Below are 19287 nucleotides of genomic sequence, written 5' to 3'. Positions count from 1 at the left end.
AAGCAAGTCTTCCTCGATTCCGAGGGACTGCTTATGATGATATGGTAGAAGCGTGCAACTCCCTCACAGAAAGCCGTAGATACTCAATCAATCATTTTAAATCTGGGAGTGATAGATTTTTGCTAGTCAAGGGATTAAGGGATATGAAGCCAAGGAGGATAGATGGAGTTATGGAACAGATCAGCTATGATCTTATTGATTGGCGGAACAGGCTCGATGGGCTGAGCAGGCTCTTCCTGTTCCTATACAATAGATGTGTGGTTGGTGTAATATTAACCAGGAGGGTGTGTAGTGTTACAAGAGTGGAAATGGGATCTGGTTGAAGAATAACATGGGGAAGTGGTAACAACAGAAGCGAGGTCTGGTGTAACAATAAAGGGGCTGAAGCGGACTGAAAGCTGAAAGTTGCCGTGAGCCCTGTTCAGGCCCTAAGTAAGGCCCCGGACCCTTTAGCAGATTCCAGGTCATTGATCCTGGGGCAGGATTACTGCCCGGGAGTGAAGGTGGAAATTACTCCCTGGGTTTTTAATGTCACTGCAACAAAGGGAGGTTCTGGTGTTAAAATAGACAGTTCATTGCCTTCTCCAGAAGGGACAGAAACTCTACTGGGAGTAAATACCTGTTTATTTTGCCCACTGTTTTCATACTGAAGCAAGGATGTTATTGCTAAAGCTTTATAATTCACAGATTAGGCCCCAGTTGGTGTATTCTGTCCAATGTTGCAGTCTCTGCCTCTATTTATGAAGCCCAGAAAGATGAAAAAGAGTGAAATAAATAGGGAAAGAGACTTAAAAGGGAAGGTGACACAAGGTGGTGAGAGACAGAATGATACATCACAGAAGGAGGCCATTCGGCCCATCGTGCCTGTACTGGCTCTGTGAAAGGACAATCCAATTACCCCACTGCCCTGATCATTCCCCATAGCACTGTCAGTTATTTTTCAGTCAAGTATATATACAATTCTCTTCTGAAAGTTATTATTGAATCTGCTTCCACCACCCTTTCTGGCAGTGCAATCCAGATCACAACTTGTTGCATAAAAAAAAATATCCTCATATAAACTGACAGGGAGCAAACTCCCATCTCCCGGCTTCAGAGAGCAGAGGGAGCTGAGTGACTGATCCACACACAGCGCCGGGAATGGAGACTCCAAACACAAACAATAGGCTCATTTACAAATGTCACCACAATGTGTGGCCAGATACAGGCGGCCTTCTCAGATGTTTCCACCAGATTGTGGTCCTTGGATTTATTTTCTGTCTCTCATCACCTTGTGTCTCCTTCACTTTTAAGTCTCTTTATTTCATTCTTTTTCATCATTCTGGGCTTCATAAATAGATGCAGTTTGGAGCCAGCAGCAGGAAGTCGTGTTGCCTGAGAATGAAATAGCAGGCGTCAGTTTGATGTTATCGCCATGAACAGGCTTCCTGTCTGTGAGGGCAGTCTCACCCCGACAGCATCAAGACCCACACACAGGCCTCACCCTGACAGCACCAGGACCCACACACACAGGCCTCACCCTGACAGCACCAGGACCCACATACAGGCCTCACCCTGACAGCACCAAGACCCACACACAGGCCTCACCCTGACAGCACCAAGACCCACACACAGGTCTCACCCTGACAGCATCAAGACTCACACACAGGCCTCACCCTGACAGCACCAGGACCCACACACAGACCTCACCCTGACAGCACCAAGACCCACACACAGGTCTCACCCTGACAGCATCAAGACCCACACACAGGCCTCACCCTGACAGCACCAAGACCCACACACAGGCCTCACCCTGACAGCACCAGGACCCACACACAGGCCTCACCCTGACAGCATCAAGACCCACACACAGACCTCACCCTGACAGCACCAAGACCCACACACAGGCCTCACCCTGACAGCACCAAGACTCACACACAGGCCTCACCCTGACAGCACCAAGACCCACACACAGGCCTCACCCTGACAGCACCAGGACCCACACACAGGCCTCACCCTGACAACACCAAGACCCACAAACAGGCCTCACCCTGACAGCACCAAGACCCACACACAGGCCTCACCCTGACAGCACCAAGAACTCAGCATCTCAATATGACTGTTCCCAATTCTCATTTTAAAGAATATTTGAGTTTTCACACGTTCACCAAGGAGGAGACGGACTGAGGGTTTATCACTGGGAGAAATGAGGGGAAGTAAAACTGTTATTTCTCCCAAAGAGGGAGATCAGAAAATAGAAGGATTTAAGTGAGTTAGGTACTGTCTGAGACAGAAAGAGAAGAGAGGTGAAGTGAGTTAGGTTGCAGTTTTGTGACATAGACCATTACATCTTTTAAGGGACCATTGGAACAAGGCAAGGATGATACAGAGCTATGCGGAGAGAGCGGACCAGTGCAATTAGCTTTAGTTTCTTCCAGCACAGATCCAGCACGGATGATGGGCCTATTGGCCTCTTTCTGTGCAGTGAACTACTAAGATTCTGTGGTACCATTAGAGGAAGGGAAGGGACTTATTCACACATCCTGGTTAACACCATTCTCTCAACCATCGCAAACTCATTTATTTCACTGCCCTGTCAAAAACCTGACTGCCCCTTTTGTTGATTAGTAACATTTCAAAGCCATTCATTGTGTGTGGAGCACATTGTTGTGTGTCTGTTTCTCTCCATGTGCGTCATATTTCTCCTTCTTAGGCATGGAAATGCATCATTCGAGCATCATTCCAAACAAATCTCATCCATCAATAAGAAGGAAGGAAAGTCTTGCATTTCTATAGCGCCTTTCACCACCTGAGAGGTCACAAAGTGCTGCACAGCCAATGAAGTTCTTTGAAATGTAATCACTGTTGTAATGTAGGAAATGCGGCAGCCATATTGGGCACAATATCCAACAATCAGCAATGTGATGAATGAGCAGTAAATGTTGGTCCCCTAGAGGATGAGACTGGGGAATTAATAATGGGGAACAAGGAAATGGCAGACATTTTGAACAAATCTTTTGTATCGGTCTTCACGTACAAGACACTAGAAGCATCCCAATAGCGGATAATCAAGGGGCTATAGGGAGGGAGGAACTTAATACAATCACTATCACTGAAGAAGTAGTACTCGGTGAAATAATGGGATTAAAAGCGGACAAATCCCCTGGACCTGATGGCTTGCATCTTAGGGTCCTTAAAGAAGTGGCTGCAAAGATAGTGGATGCATTGGTTGTAATTTACCAAAATTCCCTGGATTCTGGGGAGGTCCCAGCAGATTGGAAAACCACAAATGTAACGCCCCTGTTTAAAAAAAGAGGCAGACAGAAAGCAGGAAACTATAGACCGGTTAGCCTAAAATCTGTCGTTGGGAAAAGGAAGCAGTAGCAGGACATTTGGAAAAGCATAATTCAATCAAGCAGAGTCAGCATGGTTTTACAAAAGGGAAATCATGTTTGACAAATTTGCTGGAGTTCTTCAAGGATGGAACGAGCAGGGTAGATAAGGGAGAGCCAGTGGATGTGGTATATTTGGATTTCCAGAAGGCATTGATAAGGTGCCACATAAAAGGTTACTGCACAAAATAAAAGTTCACCAGGTTGGGGGTAATATATTAGCATGGATAGAGGATGGGCTAACTAACAGAAAACAGAGAATCAGGATAAATGGGTCATTTTCCGGTTGGCAAACAGTGACTAGTGGACACAGGGATCGGTGCTGGGACCTCAACTATTTACAATCTATATTAATGACTTGGATGAAGGGACCGAATGTAATGTTACCAAGTTTGCTGATGACACAAAGATGGGTGGGAAAGCAAATTGTGAGGACACAAAAAATCAGCAAAGGGATATAGACAGGCTAAGTGAGTGAGCAAAAAATTGGCAGATGGAGTATAATGTAGGAAAATGTGAGGTTATCCACTTTGTCAGAAAAAATAGAAAAGCAAATTATAATTTAAATGGAGAAAAATTGCAAGGTGCTTCAGTACAGAGGGGGTCCTTGTGCATGAAACACAAAAAGTTAGTATGCAGGTACAGCAAGTAATCAGGAAGGCAAATGGAATCTTTGCCTTTATTGCAAGATGGATAGAGTATAAAAGCAGAAAAGTCCTGCTATAACTGCACAGGGTCATAATCACTCTCATAGGCAGTCCCTCAAAATCGAGGAAAACATAGAAACATAGAAAATAGGTGCAGGAGCAGGCCATTCAGCCCTTCTAGCCTGCACCGCCATTCAATGAGTTCATGGCTGAACATGAAACTTCAGTACCCACTTCCTGCTTTCACGCCATACCCCTTGATCCCCCGAGTAGTAAGGACTTCATCTAACTCCCTTTTGAATATATTTAGTGAATTGGCCTCAACTACTTCCTGTGGTAGAGAATTCCACAGGTTCACCACTCTCTGGGTGAAGAAGTTTCTCCTTATCTCGGTCCTAAATGGCTTACCCCTTATCCTTAGACTGTGACCCCTGGTTCTGGACTTCCCCAACATTGGGAACATTCTTCCTGCATCCAACCTGTCCAAACCCGTCAGAATTTTAAACGTTTCTATGAGGTCCCCTCTCACTCTTCTGAACTCCAGTGAATACAAGCCCAGTTGATCCAGTCTTTCTTGATAGGTCAGTCCCACCATCCCGGGAATCAGTCTGGTGAATCTTCGCTGCACTCCCTCAATAGCAAGAATGTCCTTCCTCAAGTTAGGAGACCAAAACTGTACACAATACTCCAGATGTGGCCTCACCAATGCCCTGTACAACTGTAGCAACACCTCCCTGCCCCTGTACTCAAATCCCCTCGCTATGAAGGCCAACATGCCATTTGCTTTCTTAACCGCCTGCTGTACCTGCATGCCAACCTTCAATGACTGATGTACCATGACACCCAGGTCTCGTTGCACCTTCCCTTTTCCTAATCTGTCACCATTCAGATAATAGTCTGTCTCTCTGTTTTTACCATCAAAGTGGATAACCTCACATTTATCCACATTATACTTCATCTGCCACGCATTTGCCCACTCACCTAACCTATCCAAGTCACTCTGTAGCCTCATAGCATCCTCCTCGCAGCTCACACTGCCACCCAACTTAGTGTCATCCGCAAAGACTTGCTTCCACCCTAAAAGCGAGTTCTTAGGTGACTGAACAGTCCAATATGGGAATTACAGTCTCTGTCACAGGTGGGACAGACAGTCGTTGAAGGAAAGGGTGGGTGGGACTGGTTTGCCGCACACTCTTTCCGCTGCCTGTGCTTGCTTTCTGCATGCTCTCGGTGATGAGACTCGAGGTACTCAGCGCCCTCCCGGATGCACTTCCTCCAATTAGGGTGGTCTTTGGCCAGCGATTCCCAGGTGTCAGTGGGGATGTTGCATTTTATCAAGGAGGCTTTGAGGGTGCTCTTGAAACATTTCCTCTGCCCACCTGGGGCTCGCTTGCCGTGTATGATTTCCAAGTAGAGCGCTTGCTTTGGGAGTCTTGTGTCAGGCATGCGAACAACGTGGGCCCGCCCAACGGAGCTGGTCGAGTGTGGTTAGTGCTTCGATGCTGGGAATGTTGGCCTGATCGAGGACGCTGACGTTGGTGCATCTGTCCTCACAGGGGATTTGCAGGATCTTGCGGAGACATACTTGGTGGTATTTCTCCAGCGATTTGAGGTGTCTACTGTACATGGTCCACGTCGCTGAGCCATACAGGAGGGCGTATATCACTACAGCCCTGTAGACCATGAGCTTGGTGGCAGATTTGAGGGCCTGACCTTCGAACACTCTCTCAAGCAGCCGAAGGCTGCACTGGCGCACTGGAGGCGGTGTTGAACCTCGTCGTTGATGTCTGCCCTTGCTGATAATAGGCTCCCGAGGTATGGAAAGTGGCTCACGTTGTCCACGCCGTGGATCTTGATGGCTGGGGGGCAGTGCTGTGTGGTGGGGTCAGGTTGGTGGAGGACCTTTGTCTTACAGATGTTTAGTGTAAGGCCCATGCTGTCGTACGCCTCAGTGAAGATGTTGACTATGACTTGCCGTTCAGTCTCTGAATGTGCGCAGATGCAAGCATCGTTCGCATACTGTAGTTCAACGATAGAGGTTGGGATTGTCTGGGATCTGGTCTGGAGACGCTGACGGTCGAATAGGTTCCCACTGGTTCTGGAGTTTAGTTCCACTCCAGCGGGGAGCTTGTTGAGTGTGAGGTGGAGCATGACAGCGAGAAAGATCGATGTCGCAGCCCTGTTTGACCCCGGTCTGGACGTGGATTGGGTCTGTAATGGATCCATTGGTCAGGATCACAGTTTGCATGTTGTCGTGGAGCAGGTGGAGGATGGTGACAAACTTTTGGGGGCAGCCGAAACGGAGGAGGACACTCCATAGTCCCTCGCGGTTGACAGTGTCAAAGGCTTTTGTAAGGTCAAAGAGGGACATGTACAAGGATTGGTGCTGTTTCCTGCATTTTTCTTGCAGCTGTCGCGCCGTAAAGATCATGTCCATTGTATCCCGTAATGGATGAAATCCAGATTGTGACTCCAGGAGGAGCTCCTCAGCCACAGGAAGAAGACGGTTGAGGAGGACTCTAGCGATAACTTTCCCAGTGGCTGATAAAAGGGAGATTCCTCAGTAGTTGCCGCAGTCAGACTTGTCCCCTTTTTTTAAAGATGGTCATGATTACTGCATCTCCGAGATCTCCAGGCATGCTCTCCTCCTTCCAGATTTGAGAGAGATGAAGTCATGCATTCATGCCAATAGTGCCTCTCCGCCATACTTTAGTGCCGCAGTGGGGATTCCATCCGCTCCCGTTGCCTTGTTGTCCTTGAGCTGGTGCATGGCCTTTTCTACCACGTGCAGGGCTGGGGTTTTGCTGAGATGGTGGGGGGTAGCATGCTGCGGGGACACTCGAGTCAAAGACAGTGTCGGTTAAGGAGATCTTCGAAGTGGATCCTGACTGCCTCGGTGTCCTTGATGAGTATCTCCCCATTCCTGGCCAGCAGTGGGGTGGGGCCTTGGATGCATGGGCAGTAGGTAGCCTCGACTGCGGTGAAGAATTCTTGCACATCATGGCTGTTGGCCAGCTGCTGAATCTCCTGTGCTTTCTCCACCTACCATCTGTTCTTGAGCTCGCGGGTTTTTTGTTGGACATCGGCCTTAAGCCGTCTGCAATGCTGCTTTGCTGCTTCCGAGTTGGGTTGTTGTTTTAGGTTCAGAAATGCCCTGCACTTGCGATTTATTACCTCTTGGATCTCCTGGTCATTCTCATCAAACCAATCCTGGTGTTTCCTGGTTGAGTGACCGAGCGTCTCTTCTCAGGCACTGGTTATGGTGGCCTGGATGGCAGACCAAGCGCTGTGGGCATTCTGCATCTCAGGGTCATCAAGGATCATCAGGTTAGCAGTGAGGCGCTGGTTGTATACAGCAAGGCCTTTATTGCAAGGGGGATAGAGTATAAAAGCAGAGAAGTCCTGCTACAACTGCACGGGATATTGGTGAGGCCACACCTGGAGTACTGTGTGCGGTTTTGGTCTCTGTATTTAAGAAAGGATATACTTGAATTGGAGGCTGTTCAAAAAAGGTTCACTAGGTTGATTCCTGAAATGAGGGGGTTGACTTATTAAGATAGTTTGAGTAGGTTGGGTCTATACTCATTGGAGTTCAGAAGAATGAGAGGTGATCTTATCGAAAATATAAAATAATGAGGGGGCTTGACAAGGTGGATGCAATGAGGATATTTCCACTCATAGGGGGAATCTAGAACTAGGGCTCATAGTCTCAGAATAAGAGGCTGCCCATTTAAAACCGAGATGAGGAGGAATTTTTTCTCAGAGGGTTGTAAATCTGTGGAATTCTCTGCCTGAGAGAGCTGTGGAGGTTGGGTCTTTGAATATATTTAAGGCGGGGATAGACAGATTTTTGAGTGATAAGGGAATAAAGGGTTACGGGGAGCGGACAGGGAAGTGGAACTGAGTCCATGATTAGATCACCCATCATCTTATTAAACAGCGGAGCAGGGTCGAGGGGTCAAATGGCCTACTCCTGCTCCTATTTCTTGTGTTAGTGTTATTGGTTGAGGGATAATTATTGGCCCAAACACTGGGGACCAATCCCCCTGCTCTTCTTCAAAATCATACCATGGCATGTTTATGTTCACCTGAGGGGCCAGGCGGGGCCTTGGCTTATCTTCTCAATGGAAAGAGTAGCTCTGACAGTGCAGCACTCCATCAGGACTGCATGGAGAGACAAGGTCTAGTGTAATATAAACAGAGACAGGGTCTCGTGTAATATAAACAGAGACAGAGTCTAGTGTAATATAAACAGGGACAGGGTCTAGTGTAATATAAACAGAGACAGGGTCTAGTGTAATATAAACCGAGACAGGGTCTAGTGTAATATAAACAGAGACAGGGTCTAGTGTAATATAAACAGAGACAGGGTCTAGTGTAATATAAACAAAGACAGGGTCTAGTGTAATATAAACAGAGACAGGGTCTAGTGTAATATAAACAAAAAAAACAAGTCTGAAAGCTCTGTGTCTCAACGCATTTAGCATTCGTAATAAGGTGGATGAATTAACTGCACAGACAGCTGTTAATGGATATGATGTAATTGGGAGTATGGAGACATGGCTCCAAGGTGACTAAGGCTGGGAACTCAAAATCCAGGGGTATTCAATATTCAGGAAGGATAGACAGAAAGGAAAAGGAGGTGGGGTAGCGTTGCTGGTTAAAGAGGAGATTAATGCAATAGTAAGGATGGACATTAGCTTGGATGATGTGGAATCTGTATGGGTAGAGCTGCGGAACACCAAAGGGCTGAAAACGCGAGTGGGAGTTGTGTGCAGACCACCAAATAGTAGTCATGATGTTGGGGACAGCATCAAACAGGAAATTAGGGACGCGTGCAACAAAGGTACAGCAGTTATCACGGGTGATTTTAATCTACATATAGATTGGGCTGACCAAATTGGTAGCAATACGGTGGAGGATTATTTCCTGGAGTGTATAAGGGATGGTTTTCGAGACCAATATGTCGAGGAACCAACTAGAGAGCTGGCCATCCAAGACTGGGTGTTGTGTAATAAGAGAGGATTAATTAGCAATCTTGTTTGCGAGGCCCTTTAGGGAAGAATGACCATAATATGGTAGAATTCTTCATTAAGATGGAGAGTGACACAGTTAATTCAGAGACTAGAGTCCTGAACTTAAAGAAAGGTAACTTTGATGGTATGAGACATGAATTGGTTAGGGTAGACTGGCAAATGATACTTAAAGGGTTGACGGTGGATAGGCAATGGCAGACATTTAAAGATCACATGGATGAACTTCAACAATTGTACATCCCGTCTGGCGTGAAAATAAAACGGGGAAGGTGGCCCAATTGTCGCTAACAAGGGAAATTAGGGATAGTGTTAAATCCAAGGAAGAGGCATATAAATTGGCCAGAAAAAGCAGCAAACCTGAGGACTGGGAGAAATTTAGAATTCAGCAGAGGAGGACAAAGGATTTAATTAGGAGGGGTAAAATAGAGCATGAGAGTAAGCTTGCAGGGAACATAAAAACTGATTGCAAAAGCATCGATAGATATGTGAAGAGAAAAAGATAAGTGAAGACAAATGTAGGTCCCTTACAGTCAGAATAAGGTGAATTTATAATGGGGAACAAAGAATTGGCAGACCAGTTGAACAAATACTTTGGTTGTGTCTTCATTAAGGAAGACACAAACCAACATTCCGGAAATACTAGGGGACCGAGGGTCTAGCAAGAAGGAGGAACTGAAGGAAATCCTTATTAGTCAGGAAATTGTGTTAGGGAAATTGATGGGATTAAAGGCCGATAAATCCCCAGGGCCAGATAGTCTGCATCCCAGAGTACTTAAGGAAGTAGCCCTAGAAATAATGGATGCATCGGTGGTCATTTTCCAACATTCTATAGACTCTGGATCAGTTCCAATGGATTGGGGGGGTAGCTAATGTAACACCACTTTTTTTAAAAGGAGGGAGAGAGAAAACAGGGAATTATAGACCGGTTAGCCTGACATTGGTAGTGGGGAAAATGTTGGAATCAATTATTAAAGATGTAAAAGCAGCGCTTTTGGAAAGCAGTGACAGGATCGGTCCAAGTCAGCATGCATTTATGAAAGGGAAATCATGCTTGACAAATCTTCTAGAATTTTTTGAGGATGTAACTAGTAGAGTGGACAAGGGAGAATCAGTGGATGTGGTGTATTTAAAATTTCAAAAGGCTTTTGACAAGGCCCCACACAAGAGATTGGTGTGCAAAAATGAAAGCACATGGTATTGGGGGTAATATATTGACGTGGGTAGAGAACTGGTTGGCAGACAGGAACCGAAGAGTAGGAATAAACGGGTCCTTTTCAGAATGGCAGGTAGTGACTAGTGCGGTGCCACAAGGTTCAGTGCTGGGACCCCAGCTATTTACAATATATATTAATGATTTAGACGAAGGAATTGAATGTAATATCTCCAAGTTTGCAGATGACACTAAGCTGGCTGGCAGTGTGAGCTGTGAGGAGGATGCTAAGAGGCTACAGAGTGACTTGGACAGATTAGGTGAGTGGGCAAATGCATGGCAGATGTAGTATAGTGTAGATAAATGTGAGATTATCCACTTTGGTGGCAAAAACATGAAGACAGACTATTATCTGAATGGTGACAGATTACGAAAAGGGGAGGTGCAACGAGACCTGGGTGTCATGGTACATCAGTCATTGAAAGTTGGCATACACGTACAGCAGGTGGTGAAGGCGGCAAATGGCATGTTGGCCTTCATAGCTAGGGGAATTGAGTATAGGAGCAGGGAGGTCTTACTACAGTTGTTCAGGGCCTTGGTGAGGCCTCACCTGGAATATTGTGCACAGTTTTGGTCTCCTAATCTGAGGAAGGACATTCTTGCTATTGAGAGTGTGCAGCGAAGGTTCACCAAACTGATTCCCGGGATGGCAGGACTGACATATGAAGAAAGACTGGATCGACTAGGCTTATATTCACTGGAATTTAGAAGAATGAGAGGGGATCTCATAGAAACATATAAAATTCTAACGGGATTGGACAGGTTAGATGCAGGAACAATGTGTCCGATGTTGGGGAAGTCCAGAACCAGGGGTCACTGTCTAAGGATAAGGAGTAAGCCATTTAGGACCGAGATGAGGAGAAACTTCTTCACTCAGAGAATTGTGAACCTGTGGAATTCTCTACCACAGAAAGTTGTTGAGGCCAGTTCATTAGATATATTCAAAAGAGAGTTAGATGTGGCTCTTACGGCTAAAGGGATCAAGGGGTATGGAGAGAAAGCAGGAATGGGGTACTGAAGTTGCATGATCAGCCATGATCATATTGAATGGTGGTGCAGGCTCGAAGGTCCGAATGGCCTACTCCTGCACCTATTTTCTGTGTTTCTATGAGACAGGGTCTAGTGTAATATAAACAGAGTCATGGTCTAGTGTAATATAAACAGAGGCAGAAACGGAGACACTTCCTGAATTGATTCAAATTTAAATTGAAACCAGGTTTGCAGACGTGATGCTCTATTCACACATCGAAGGTGAGAGATGCTGTGGGACACACGCTAAGCCCAGTCGCTGAAAGTGATTAACAGACTGGGTTTTGTGTTCAGTGATCCCGGGCGTGTTACTGATACCTTCGCTGGATACCAAGGCTAGGAGAGGCACTCTGGAAGGTATTGGGAAGTGGGACTTTTCCCTGAGAGTAACTGAAGGTCTGAGAACTGAAATAATCTCGAGTTAGAAAGGAGAAAAGGCCCAAAAATGGAGCAGTCGGTAACAGGACATCAATTAGTCTCCTCTTATCTTGGAGACATCAAATATCCACACTGTGTTATTTGAAATATCAAAATATTAAACTCCAGCCCAGTTATAGGGGTTATTAACATCAGCAGAAAAAAACTCCAACTGACAGAATGAACACGATTCAGTCCGGGATGTGATTAACAGCAGCAATAAGCAGAATCCAAATCTTGCATCACTTGTGAACTCGCTGGTGTCTCAGCAAGGTGAATGACTGAGTGAATACCTTCCCACACATAGAGCAGGTGAACGGCCTCTCGCCAGTGTGAACTCGCTGGTGTCTTAGCAGATGTGATGACCGAGTAAATCCCATCCCACACTCAGAGCAGGTGAACGGCCTCTCCCCAGTGTGAACTCGCTGGTGTGCTAGCAGGTTGAATGAGTTAGAGAATCCCTTCCCACACTCGGAGCAGGTGAATGGTCTCTCCCCAATGTGAACTCGCTGGTGTCTCAGCAGGGTGGAAGACTGAGTGAATCCCTTTCCACACTCAGGGCAGGTGAACGGCTTCTCACCGGTGTGGACTTGATGATGTGTCAGCAGGTTGGATGACCGAGTGAATCCCTTCCCACACTCAGAGCAGGTAAACGGCCTCTCCCCAGTGTGAACTCGCTGGTGTGTCAGCAGGGTGGATGACTGAGTGAATCCCTTCCCACACTCAGAGCAGGTGAATGGTCTCTCCCCAGTGTGAACTCGCTGATGTTTCAGCAGGTCGGATGACCGAGTGAACCCCTTCCCACACGTGGAGCAGATGAATGGCCTCTCCCCAGTGTGAACTCGCTGGTGTATCAGCAGTTGGGATGACTGAGTGAATCCCTTCCCACACACGGAGCAGGTGAACGGCCTCTCCATGGTGTGACTGCGCTTGTGTATTTCGAGATTGAAAGATCGGCTGAAGCCTTGTCCACACACAGAACACGCGTAGTTTTCCCCCCACTGTGAACGGTGCTTTCTGCTTCTATATTCAAATGCCGATGATATTCTGGTCCTGATTAATCAAATGACTCCATTAGATCTTGATGTGATGTTTGGTTTGAGCTTCCAGTCTACAAATCCTCCCATTTTAACACACTGTAAAATGAATTACAAACAGGAAAAGGGGAGGGTGAGAGAGAAAAACACAAAGGCAGGTTGTGAAATTGAGCTGAACTAATCTGGTTATTTGTGCGGCTGGCATCAATAAAAAGTGACCATGAAAGCTGCTGTATTGTCATTAATACCCTACTGGTCACTAATGTCCTTCAGGGAAGGGAACCTACCACCCGGTCTGGGTCTACACAAGACTCTGGTCTCTATGGGAGGGGAGAGCGAGGTGGGCGAGGCAAAATGGAGGGATTTTATACATCTGCAACTTTACCAGAACTTTGACAGAACCTCCAAAACCTGCGACCTCCAGATGGATGGACCAGGACAGCAGGTGCATGGAAAAACCATCACCACCAAGTTCCCCTCTCTGTCTCACACCACCCTGACATGGATATATATCGTTTTTCCTTCATCGTCACTGGGTGAAAGTCCTGGAACTCCTTTCCTGACATTCATAGAATCACAGAAATTTACAGCACGGAAGGAGGCCATTTCAGCCCATCGTGTCCATGCCGGCCAAACAAGAGCTATCCAGCCTAATCCCACTTTCCAGCTCTTGGTCCATAGCCCTGTAGGTTACGGCACTTTAAGTGCACATCCAATTATTTTTTAAATGTGGTGAGGTTTCTACCTCTACCACCCTTTCAGGCAGCGAGTTCCAGACCCCAGTAAAGAAATTTGCTCTCGTATCTCCTCTATACCTCCCCCCAATTACTTTAAATCTGTGCCCCCTGGTTGTTGACCCCTCTGCCAAGGGAAACAGGTCCTTCCTATTGACTCTATCCAGGCCCCTCATAATTTTATACACCTCAATCAGGTCTCCCCTCAGCCTCCTTTGTTCCAAAGAAAACAGACCCAGCATCTCCAATCTTTCCTCATAACCAAAATTCTCCAGTCTACGCAACATTCTTGTAAATCTCCTCTGCACCTTTCCAGTGCAATTACATCTTTCCTGTAATGTGGTGACCAGAACTGCACATAGTACTCCAGCTGCAGCCTAGCCAGTGTTTTTTACAGTTCAAGCATAACCTCCTTGCTCTTGTATTCCATGCTTCGATTAATAAAGGTAAGTATTCCATATGCCTTTTTAACCACCTTATCTACCTGGCCTGCTCCCTTCAGGAATCTGTGGACATGCACTCCAAGGTCCCTTTGTTCCTTTACACTTTTCAGTGTCGTACCATTTAATGTGTATCCCCTTGCCTTGTTAGACCTCCCCAAATGCGTTACCTCACACGTATCTGGATTGAATTCCATTGGTTCCTGTTCCGCCCACCTGACCAGTACATTGATATCTTCCTGCAATCCGCAGCTTTCTTCTTCATTATCAACCACACAGCCTATTTTTGTATCATCTGCAAACTTCTTAATCATACCTCCAACATTCAAGTGCAAGTCATTGATATATACCATAAAAAGCAAGGGATCCAGCACTGAGCCCTGCGGAACGCCACTGGATACAGCCGTCCAGTCAAAAAAACACCCATCAACCATAATCCTTTGCTTCTTGCCTCTGAGCCAATTTTGGACGTAACTTGCCACTTCGCCCTGGATTCCATGGGCAATTACTTTCGTGACCAGTCTGCCTGGATCTCATGGGCTATTACTTTCGTGACCAGTCTGCCATGTGGGACCTTATCAAAAGCTTTGCTAAAATGCACATACACTATATTATACGCACTGCCCTCACCTACCCTCCTCGAAAAATTCATTGTGGGAGCACGTTCAGCACATGGACTGCAGCGGTTCGAGGTGGTGGCTCACCATCACCTTCTCAACGGGAAACTGGGAATTGGCAATATATGCTGGCCTTGCTAGCAATGCCCACATCGAATGAATTAAAAAAATCTGTATATATGTAAAATGGACTAAAGGTCTCGACAGAAATACTTGTTCCTAAAACAATACTCTTTTATATTGTGTGGACAGTGTCTGTTTAACAATCTAATCTCCCCCAGAACCCAACACCCCGACAGTCCCACATGGGGAATTGTTGGTCCCACTGGGCCCAGAAATACTGGGGGTTAAACCCAGCAGCTTCTCCTCCATCCCCACTCTAGCTCAAACAGACCCACACAGGAGGCCCGGGACCAACTTCCACATCCAGCGCCCACCCCGATAGTGGCGGCCCGGAATTGCTGGGCCTGCTGTATAAATGCAAGTTGTTGTTGTCCTTGTGTGGGGGAGGCTCTCGCTGTCCCAGGGTTTCCTGGTATCGGGGCCCTGGCCACACGTCCGCCGGCTCTGACTCGGGGTCTGAGACCCGCACTTGGTGTTGCTGAGGCCGCGTTCGCTCTGCTCAGTCTCCCGGAGCCGCACCAGGCATGCTTGCTGCAGGAAGGCGGTCCCAAGGGACCAGCCCTTCCCGAGAGCCTGCGTGCTGCCCCCCTACTGATGGAGATAGGGCGTATTCCAATGTACGGAGCACTCTGGGTAAGAGCATCCGCCATTTTCTGCATTGTGTTTCCCTGGAGTTCCTATTCTGAGTTTCAGACACTCAATGCCAAGTGGACCAGGCGTTTAAAGATCATTCATTTCCCTCGTCCCATGATGCTGTTAATTTAAGGTACAGAGATTGGTTTCCCTCACTATGCATCTGTTTGTGATATTTAGAGAAGGAAAGACTTGTATTTATAGAGCACCTTTCATGGCCATCTGGACGTCCCAAATGCTTTACAGCCAAGGAAGTACTTTTTGAAGTGTAGTCACAGTTGTAATGTAAGAAATGCGGCAGTCATTTTATGCACAACAAGATCCCATTAACAGCAATGTGATGATGGCCAGATAATGTTTATTTAGTGATGTTGATTAATGGATGAATAAGAACATAAAAACATAACAAATAGGAGCAGCCTAATCAAAGTTTTGGCCAGGACACAGGGATATACTTGCTTTGGAGGCAGTTCAGAGAAGGTTCACTAGGTTGATTCCGGAGATGTGGGGGTTGATTTATGAAGAAAGGTTGAGTAGGTTGAGTCTCTACCTCACTGGAATTGAGAAGAATGAGAGGTGATCTTATTGAAACGTATAAGATTATGAGGGGGCTTGACAGGATGGATGCAGAGAGGATGTTTCCACTGATAGGGGAGACTAGAACTAGAGGACATGATCTTAGAATAAGGGGCCGCCCATTTAAAACTGAGATGAGGAGAAATTTCTTCTCTCAGAGGGTTGTGGATTTGTGGAATTCGCTGCCTCAGAGAGCTGTGGAAGCTGGGACAGTGAATAAATTTAAGACAGAAATAGACAATTTCTTAAACGTTAAGGGAATAAGGGGTTATGGAGAGCGGGCAGGGAAGTGGAGCTGAGTCCATGATCGGATCAGCCATGATCTTGTTGAATGGTGGGGCAGGCCTGAGGGGCCGTACGGCCTACTCCTGCTCCTATTTCTTATGTTCTGATAACTCCCCTGCTCTTCTTCGAAGTAGATCTTTTACCTCCACCTGAGCAAGCACATGGGACTTCAGTTTAACGTCTTATCAGCACCTCCGACAGTGCAGCGCTCCCTCAGCCTAGATTTTTGTGCTGACATCTCTGGAGTGGGACTTAAACCAACAACCCTTCTGACTCAGGCGAAGGTGTTACCAACTGAGCCACAGACTGACACATGGACAATGTCACACCTTTCTGCACCTTTAGTAGTTAAAGTAACATCCTTCCTATTAATACTGAGTCACATTCTCTGGGGAGACTGCTTTCTATTTTGGTGGCTTCAGCCTTTAAAATTCTCATCCTCCAGCCTTGCAACCCTCTGGGACCCTGCGCTCCTCTAACTCCGGCCTCTTGTGCAACTCCCACTTCCCTCGCTCCACCATTTCCGGCTGTATCTTCAATTGCCGAGGCCCTTAGATCTTTGGCCAAGCTTTTGGTCACCTGTCCTAATGTCTCCTTCTTTGGCTCGATGTCAGTATTTGACTGATTACACTCTTGTGTACATCATAACTCTTCCCTCTAACACCATGGATCGGAGCTTGTTGCTTTCGTCTGGATTGCCGGTAAGACCTGGATGGCTCCCAGAATATCCCGGTGACCAGGACTACATGCAGCATACCAAGTGCAATGTGACCAGGCAGCTTCGGCATTACCTCTGGGTATTGGAACTGAACTGATTTGACAATATGATCCAACATGCTACTTCCTTTGTTTATTGATGAGCCACACCTTTTAGGATTGATGAGTGGTGACTCAACTAACACTCTTCCCACTTGTCGAGTTCTTTCACACACATTTCTATTTTTCCCTGAGTTTTCTATAGAGTTTCATCTGCCATTTCATTCTTTGAAAACTTCCTTTGTAAGATCCTAGTTGCCTCATCTGAATTCACATTCTTTCCTAGCTTGGTGTCGTCTCCAAATTTAACTTTTATATTATGATTATGAGTCAAGGTCACTTTTGTCGACCAAGACCGGGAGGGATTTCCAGCATGGACCCCTGGGGTAACCCACTCAGTATTCTCCCTTTGCAACCTAGCTTCACATCGACAGTAATTAATCAAGATGATGTTTCACCGTGTAAACTACTGACCTTAGTTTGTAAAGAAGTCTCTCAAGCAATACTTTATCAAAGGCCTTTGGATGTCCAGGTACAATGCTCCATTTAATTTGGGATATGCCCCGATTAACTTGGATTATCTAAAAAGAAGGTTTAAGAAGTTGTTTATACAAGATCTGTCTATTAAATCTGATTCTCTCTCCACAGATGCTGTCTGACCTGCTGAGTATTTCCTGTTTTTATTTATAATAGAGAAGGTTGGCGGGAGCAGGGTTGGGAGATTAATAAACTGCGGGTAGGCCGCGCCGCACAGTTTATAAAGCCGGAGAACGGCCTAAGGGCTCAAATGTGATCCAGCGGCCCGATCTGTGTTCTGCCAGACGGCGGCTGTGAGGCCTTTTCTCGGTGAAAGGCCCGGGTTACGCGCCAGCATCTTGGTGGAGGAAAGATAGAATGATTCCCCGTGCAGCACGGCGCATGCGCGGCCATCTTGGTGCAGGAGCAGTAGAGTGGGTGGGGCTTCAGGGTTCCAGTGACCAAGAGAGAAAATCATTGACTGATCGATTTTATTCTCACTCTGCACACAGCAGGTGTAAAACTGAACCCAACCAGAGCAGAGGGAGAGAGAAAACTGGGAGTGGAGGAAAGAAATGTTGGAGATGTGCGATGGGTCTGGATTTCAGCACAGGGAGGAGGGAGAGTGTGTGGGACAGGGATTTACAGCTTGAGGGGAACGAGAGAGGAAAGAATGTTCCATAGCAACTAGAATTGTCTGTTCTGAATTTCTGTCCTGTACTTACAGTGCTGACTTTTGTAGAATCCTTTTACAGGATGTTAGGAGAGGATTTACAGACGGGAATCTTAACCCAAACATCACGTCAACATCTGACAGTCACTCGATTCACCAGGACCTGAATATCATTGGCCTTTGAATGTGAAAGGACAATTGATTGTCTGTTCTGTCTGTGGGAAAAGATTTCAAACATCAGTGTGACTGACAAAGCACCGAGACACACACACCCGAGTGAGAGTGTTCCAGTGCATTGACTGTGGAAAGAGCTTTAACCAGTTACACAGCCTGAAAAAACATTGTTCCATTCACAGCGGGGAGACACTGTACACTTGTTCTGTGTGTGGACGAGGCTTCAACTGATCGTCCAACCTGGAGAGACACAAGAACACCCGCACCACGGAGAAACCGTGGGAATGTGGGAAGGGATTCAATTATCTGTCTGATCTGGAAATTCATTGACGCAGTCACACTGGGGAGAGGCCGTTCACCTGCCCAGTGTGTGAGAAGGAATTCACTCGGCCATTTCACCTCACTGAACACAAGTGAGTTCACACTGATAAGAGACTTTTTAAATGCTCTGACTGTGAGAAGAGCTTTAAAAGCAGAAATAATCTGCTTGCACACCAACACACTCACACTGGGGAGAGGCTGTTCAACTGCCCCGTGTGTGGGAAGAGATTCACTCAGTTATCCACCTTGCGGAAATACCAGCGAGTTCACACTGGGGAAAGAGCTTTTAAATGCTCAGATGAGCTGAGTAAACACCAGCTTATTCACACTGATAAAAGATCATTCAGGTGCTCGCACTGTGGGAAGAGCTTCAGGCAGTCATCAACCCTCATTGTACACCAGTGGAGGCATACAACTCCAGGAGCATGGCGAGCTGGTGCAGGAGGGCGACGGCAGCGAAGAGTGACATCATCAAGGTCCAGGTCAGTGATTGGAGCGTGGGCAGATACAGCAGGAGCGGCGAGGTCGGGGTGAAGGAGTGGCAAGAGACTGTAGAGGGATGTGATCAGGGCCCAAGGGGAGGAGTGAGTTCGGGGCCAGGGGCAGCACGGACCAGCCCACACTACAATATGTGTGCATACTAGGTCCGTGCAGCAGAGCTGGTCTCCAGTCGTCTTGGGTAATCCTTGTCA

General features: G+C 46.7%; 1 pseudogene; it reads right to left on the bottom strand.

The window, feature by feature from the left end:
• The window catches only part of LOC139273616 (zinc finger protein 850-like), a 170773-nt pseudogene that overhangs the window by 136856 nt on the left and 14630 nt on the right, over positions 1 to 19287 (bottom strand).

Source organism: Pristiophorus japonicus, chromosome 9 (assembly GCF_044704955.1).
Source record: "Pristiophorus japonicus isolate sPriJap1 chromosome 9, sPriJap1.hap1, whole genome shotgun sequence".
Taxonomy (NCBI): Eukaryota; Metazoa; Chordata; class Chondrichthyes; family Pristiophoridae; genus Pristiophorus; species Pristiophorus japonicus.
Note: the sequence above shows the minus strand (reverse complement) of the source record. Positions and strands in the feature narration are given on the sequence as shown.